Source organism: Gracilinanus agilis, chromosome 4 (assembly GCF_016433145.1).
Source record: "Gracilinanus agilis isolate LMUSP501 chromosome 4, AgileGrace, whole genome shotgun sequence".
Classification (NCBI taxonomy): Eukaryota; Metazoa; Chordata; class Mammalia; order Didelphimorphia; family Didelphidae; genus Gracilinanus; species Gracilinanus agilis.
In genome coordinates, this window is record NC_058133.1 from 447,187,379 (window position 1) to 447,195,236 (window position 7,858).

Below are 7,858 nucleotides of genomic sequence, written 5' to 3' on the forward strand. Positions count from 1 at the left end.
CCAAATCCTAAACAGCTTCATTCTGTTTTAGCCATGCTTGTTATCTTCACATGAAAAAGGTGTTGTGGCCATGTGCTCTCACCTGAAATCTTACTGAATATTCATATCATAATTTTACATCTCCTCCTTCATATTTCAAGGACATTGGTTTATCCTGTTCATTAAAACAGTAAAAAATCATTGAAATTAGCCAGGACTAAATTAGCTACACCAAAATAACCCCCCAAAAATATTTGAGTTTTAGTATTGAGTATTTGCTGAATGTCAAAAGGCTCCATATCATGTAAGGATATAGTTAACCAGGAAATATTTACTGTCACCATTTAATAGATGAGTCCAGAGAGTGAGAGGACACAAGGAACATAAAGGTGAATTGACTTCCCCAGAGTTACTCAAAATGAGTGGCAGAGTCTGGGTCCCAGAGGAGTCCTTTAGGGTCACCCTTTTCCAGAACTTATTTAGAAGTTATAGAAAACTCTGGTATGTTTAAGGTTTCAACTATACTCTGTTCTAGTTAGAAATGCCTGCTAAAACTCTGCAATAAATTAATGTAGCAAAGTAATAATTGCACCTTCCTCATTCTGCGTTGGCCCATCTGATAAATTTTTAGAAACCATACCTTTGACTACCAATTCATGCCCCTTGACCCCATACCCCAAATAGTGACATAACAGCTGCCATAGCAGACCACTTGCCTGAAAATCTATCTAAACCCAAGTCCCACCTGTTCTATGCCTTCAACCAGAGAGCAGGTCCCACTATTCATCCAGGACGTCTGCAGCATATTGTCTCATGGTACAAAAAGGGTAAGAGTTGTTATTGTTGTTCTGTCATTTTAATCCTATCCAACTCTTTCTGACTCCCTTGGGGTTTTCTTGGCCAAGATTCTGGAGTGGTCTGCCATTTGCAAATAAGGTTAAGTGACTTGTCCAAGATCACATAGTGTCTGAGGTTGAATTTGAACTCAAGAAGAGGAGTCTTCCTGTCTCTAGGTCTAGCGCTCTATCCACTGTAGCACCTTAAAGGTAAGAGTGGTCACACACAACTCTTTCACTGACTGAATTAATTTATCCTATTCAAAAGCAGGCATGTGCTGATAAATGTTGAACAACCAGATTTCTGGGACTAGGGTAGACAGAGGAGGGATGGGGATAGAAGAAAGGTATTTAGGAAACACTTTTAAATTTAATCTAAATTGTTAAAATTTTCTCCATCATTTCTTAAATATTGGATAACCAGTCCAACAGTAAATCAAACCCTGATTTGTCGATTTGAGGCACACTGAAAATTCAACAATTAGCCCTGCAACCTGATTTGAACTAGCTTCAGCACAACCCTATTCCTTGCATGAGTACAAAAAGACAATGTAAAATGTCCCAGCTTCATACCATTCACCAGAACTCATCCCTAATTTTGCATGGCACAGGTAACTACACAGTTGTTCCTCTCTGCCTTGTAGAATCTTTGTCCTCCCTCGGTGATCATCTCAGATGTTTCCTCCTTGGTGAAGCCTTCCTGTTTCCTCCCAGTTACCAATGCTCTCTCCCTTCTCAGTTTACCTGCTTATTTTTAAGTAGGCTAGAGAGAGAAAGAGGAATGGCTGCCAATGACGGGGAGTCGAGGATATAGACCAGGAAATGAGTAACTCACAGATGTTTCATGCTTTAATCTTCTACTTGCAAGCTTGGGTTACATTTCAAGTCTTTGTGGGTCTAATTCTATTCCCAGTACTCTATGCCTAATGATTATTCTCCGCTTATACAGCTGTCAAAACCCTTCAGTGGCATTGTGGTACATCAGAAGAGGCATTAGCTTTAGGGTGAGAAGACCTGGGTACAAAGCCTCTGACATATGACTTTAGACAAGGTAATAACCTTCCCAGGCTTCAGTTTCCCTAACTGAAAATTAAGTTTAAAAAAATTAAGTTAAAAAAAAAGTTTAAAAATTAGACACTGGTTTTAGATGGCCTCTTGAGTGTTTTGATCTTAAATATGAAGCAAATAATGAGACTAGAGGGAACACTATGGATGTTTCCATAGGAAGAGTTAAGAATGATTCTCACTAGGAGGAAGTCCTAAGCAAGATTAAATGAAAGTTTATATTCAGGGTCCCAACAGGACCTAAGAAACTTTGGAGCCCATCTAATTCAATCCTTTCATTTTATTGATAAGAAAATTGAGTCAGAGAGGATAAATGGTTTGTCTTAGGAAATACAAGTAGCAAATAGCAGAGCCAGGATTTAAATCTAAGTCTTTAGACTCCAAATAATCAATCTATGCACCACAATCTCTTCAAAATCCCTCTTCCAGGTCCCTCTTTCTTTTTCCTATATACCAAGTCTTATACTTCTTCACAGAACCCCAATACCCAATTCCATCTAATCATGACCTTTTTGTTGTTACTCAGTTGTGTCCAACTCTTCATGACCCAGTGGACCATGCATAGCACACCAATACTGTCCATGGGAATTTAATGACAAAGAGAGTGGTGTGGTGTGCCATTTTCATCTCCTGTGGATTAAGGCAAACAGAAGTCAAATGGCTTACCAGAGTAACACAGCTAGCAAGTGTCTGAGGCCAGATATTAACTTGGGTCTTCCTGACTCCAGGTCCAGCACTCTATCCACTGAGCTACCTGTTTGCTTCAATCATGACCTTACTAGGCAGCAACAAAGGTCCAATATTTTCCTAATCCTCTATGAAAATTATGTCTCATGTATCCATTTCTTTAATGCCTTAATTTGTTAACCCAACAACCAGTGTTTATTAAGCAATCTCTGTGCTAGATATCAGGGATACAAAGGCAAAAATTGAAATCTCTATTTGGGAGTTTATAGTCTATCAATGGAGATAGGTTCCTAAAGAAATATGTATAGAATACATAAAAAATAAATACATGACAAAAATAATTGGGAGCAGTGGAGGGCTGATCAGGAAAAACGTCATGCAAAATGGAGTGCAAGAGTAGTTTTGATGGAAATAAGGGATTGTAAAAGACAGAAGTAAGGGTGGACTGTCTCCAAGGAATGGAGGATAGATTGAAAGGCTCACCCAATCAATTAACTCACTAAGGTTTTAAAGGGTAAAAAAGCATTCATATTTTTCTCTCAGTAGTGATTCAAGAGTATGCAACGGAGAAAAGACCGTAGAGATCTTCTTGGCCAACCCTCTTATTCTGTAAATTAGAAAATGGAGATTTGTAGAAATTAAGAGACTTGTCCAAGGTTACGTGAATTATTATTAAAGACAAGACTAGAATCAAAGATTCACCTCCAATCTGACAGATTTTTCTCCCCTCTTCAGGAGCGTGGTTTGGTAGCCAGAGAGAGTATTGGACTGGACATCAGACTGGAAGCCCAGATGTGCTGATAACTAAAGATATGTGACCAGGAGCAAGCCTTCTAACTGCTCTGAGAATCAGCTTTCTCATTTCTAGAATGGGAACAGTAAAAATTATAACACCTACTTCAAAGAGAGATTTAAAAAATTAGTTTATAAACCATAAAGGATCATAGAACTGGATTTTAGTGTTTACCATTGTTAGTATCTATTCTATCACTAGTTGTGTGACCCTGGACAAGTCACTTAACCTCTGTCATCCTCAGTTTACTCATCTGCAAAATAAGTAAATAGCACCTTCCTTCTGGGGTTGATATGAGGACCAAATGAAAAAATATCTCTAGTATTTTGCCAACCTTAAAGTTGGCACAAAAATACTATTATTGTGGAAAGTAAAAAATCACTAAATTGTGTATACTATTTGACTTTTAACATTTTTAGCACTATTGGGTTTATATACCCATGTGATTAAAAAGGAAAAAGATCAAAATATAAAAATATTCATGGCAGCTCTTTTTGTAGTGTTAAGACTGTATAACTGAAGAAATAAGAAGAAACTGGGGAATAATTTATCCAATAATAACATTGTCAAGACAAAATAACTTTGAAAAACAAGAATTCTGGTCAACACAATCAATGACAATCGTAATTCCAGAGGACCAGTGCTGAAATATACAGCCTATCTCCTAACAGAGAACAGAGAGGTAATGTATATCTCATATAAATATATGTGTATGTACATTTCTATGCCTATACATATATAGTTATTATTTATATCTATTATATATAGAAATAAATACATATAAACTTACATATATATGAATTAAAGGGGTCAGATTAAGATGTCTAATAGGGTCCCTTCCAACTCTGACATCCTGATCGTTTTTGGTTCATTCAGTTCCATATTTCATACAACACCATGTAACTTCCTTTAAAAGAAATACTATTCATTCATAGCATTTCCCCTTGTGATAAGTACCAGAATATAAATTATATTAGACAATATTAAAAGAATTATTCCCATTATTAGTATTCTCCCTCCTTAACAGTTTAAATCATGCATACTATTAAAGTAGTGAAGTTGGGGAGGGAAAAGAGGGGAAAATTGCACTTATTTGTCTCATTACATGGTTTCCTATGCTAAATCCTTAAGAAACACTTAAATAAGTCATTGTGTATAAATATGCACATACAAATATTATAACACAAAACTTATATGCACATATGGCCTCCTCTATAAAATTTTGTTTTGACTGCATATTTATTACCAGGGTTGTTTTTCTTTGTTTTAATGGAGGAGAGAAGAGGGTTGGAACAGATTTGTGCTCATTGAAAAAAACCAATACTTAGATCTCTGAAAGCTAGGGAAGTATTCTAAAAATATAAAGTACGGTAGTATTATTACCCCATCTACTTCAAAAGAAGCCCTATTCCTTTCTAGTAGATTTTCTTGTTCCAAACATAGCTTTAAAAGCCCCTTTTCTCCTTTCCACCTGATCTCATTCAGGCTTTCTGCCTTGCTGACACCATTCTTATAAGCTCTTGAGACCATTTTCAGTCTGTCCTTAGTTACCCACCCCTCCTTCCATCTTTTGTGCATGTCCTAACAAAATGCAAATTCACCAAAAGGCTCTTTGTGTGGCCACATTGAGTCTTTAGATGTCATCTCATTTCTCACTTGCTTTGTAATTATATATTTACAACACCCTTTATTAAAGGTTTCCTATCCCTCTTTAGTCCTTTTTCAAGGTCATACTTTTCTCTGAAATTATTGAAATATGCTTTCTTGAAGACCTTCCTTAATGTTAAGACTGACTGACTACCCTTACCTTCTTTCCTCTTATGAATTAAAAAAAAAGCATGATCCTCTTCTCCTAATGTTTCTGTAACTTCCACATAATCAAATATTTTATCCTTAGTGAACAAAAATAAATCCAGAAGAGCAATGATTCTCAGGGTTTTTTTCAATGTTCTGGAAACTTACTTATTAGCAACTTAAGAATTAATCAGACATTCTGTCTTAATCACAGTGAGATTTCCAACAGATGCCTAAATTGTTTAATTTTGCTATAATTATTAAATCTTGTTTCTATGACAACTTCCCTCTAATATAAATTAGTGAAGATGAATATAAGTGTAACCTGCAGCCCAGAATCCCAAGGTTTGGGTTTATATAGCTAATTCCTGGAGGACACTCCTTCTAAAATCATATCTTGGGGTTGATTTTGCTCCTACCCAGATTTCCTTCTGAGAAAAAATAACTTGAATCTAAATCACGTTTAAGTCTACAAAGATGTGGGTAAAAGAGTTCCCATACATTTTATGTAACAAGTCATAGCAAGTACAAAAATCATTTTTATTCCACCCCATAGAAAATGTCAGAAACATCTAACAGATTCATCAAAGCCCATAAACAGTGAATATAATCCTTTTCCTCTCCAGTGAGTCCCACTTTCCCTCCAAGGTCCTAGACTCAAAATGCCATCTAATAGTTCAGGAAAACTCACAAGAGAAATTAATTTACAATTGTTAAAGTTGTAAGCTTCCAATACCCAGAGATGGGTACCTCCAACCTCATGGTATTATACTCAATGTTTAGATTACATACCAAAGGCAAACTGACCTATGCAATCTCCTTTCTATGGGTTCTATACTACCTAGGAGGGTCACAGGAGAAACAAAAGATAAAGTCTGGGTATTTGTATTTTCCTTGGTATTTTGGCTGAGTCCCTTAATAGTCTTACACTTTCAGAAATGACATTCATAATCATCATCTTCCTCAAGAGATTCTTTTCTCCAAGACTCTTCTAGCCAGGCACCTCTACTTTTTTTTCTCAAGAAGAGAGGTTTTTAAACTAGGATCTATCTCAAGTAGTTAATAGATAGATTTCCAAAGAGTCCATAAACATAGATTGGAAAAGGTATATTTTTTCACCATAATTGATTTATTTTATAAACATATGTATGTTGCATTTTTAAAAGGTATCCATAGACTTAACCAGAGCCAGAGTCCATAATATATACTGGGTTAAGAGCCCTGGTCCTCAAACGCTCCAGAAATTTATTAACGATCAAAAAATTCCTATCCAAAAAAAAATGATTGTCTTCTCACACAAGAATAAAGCCTATTGATAAGGAACAGGAATTCTGGGAAGATGGAAGCTTAGATGAAACAAAACTTCAGACCTCCATACCTTTCCGCACCGAGATAAAAAAAAAAGTGCTTCAAGGGGAAAGAAAACCAAATCTAACAATAGGACAGAGCTGGGGGGTCTCTTGCTGGACTCAGCTCAAGAGGTATGCCTCCCCTGCAAAAAAAAAAAAAAAAAAAAAAAAAAAAAAAGCCTGAATTCTTGAAATGTTGTGTTTGAAGGTAAGGAAGAAGGAAGATCCCAGAACTGCTCCCTCACATGCTGTGCTGCATCTCCAAAGGCTCCTGGAATCTCTGGGCAGGCAAATGCACTAGCCTGGAGAGAGAGGCTTGCTGGCACAGCTGTGATGGGTTCAGGGTGTTGAACATACATGGCAGGGAGACGGCTGGAGGAGAAATGGAGAGAGAAAAACCTAGACACTGAGAAAACACTCCATTTTGCCCCCCCCCTTCTCTTGAGGTTTTGGTCTCAGGGTGCATCAAGCTCCACATATCAACCCCATCCTGGCTTAATCCCATCAATATGGCAGATAAGAAGTCTTCAGAGGACAGGTAAACTCCAACACCCCTCCTCCATAGACTGTAGAGAAAGTAGCTACAAACTTCTATTGCCAGCTAGGGAAGATCTTACATCAGAGTTCATTAAAACCATCTGCTTAACCTAATCATTCAGTAGAGCAGAGAAAGAGCCTATTCAAGACAAAATAGCCCAAACCCAAAGATCTAGCAAATAAATCAAATAAATCAAAGGAGCATGATTACAGCCAATTACAGGAGGGAAAGAAAGAAAAAAAATGAATAAACAACCAAAAAAGAAAAAATAAACTACAATCGACAGCTTCTTTCCAGGAATTGAACAAAAAGCAAATGAAATAGAAGAAGATTAAGGAAATCCAAGAAAAAACACAGTGAATTGGACACAGGCTTTGAAAGAACTCAAAATACAATTCAAAAAATAATTAAGAGAGGCTGAAGACCATTGGAAAAAGGAAATACATAAACTTAAACAAGAAAATAATGTCTTGAAATCCAAAATTGACCAGCTTAAAAATGAGGAAAAGAAGGTGAAAGATGGCCTACAAAGAAAATAAGACCAGAAGGAGAAAGATGACTAAAAAAAGCCAGGGATGAAATTCAGTCTTTAAAAAACAGAACTCAACAACTAGGAGCAAATGGCTTCACAAGGCAGCAATAATCTATAAAACAAAATCAAAAGAATGAAAAATTCGAGGAAAATAAGAAACACTTCATTACCAAAACCTCAGATCTTAAAAACAGATCACAGAGAGACAATTTAAGAATTCTACTGGAACATCATGACAAAAGAAAATGCCTGGACATCATCCTATAGGAAATTATCCAAGAAAAC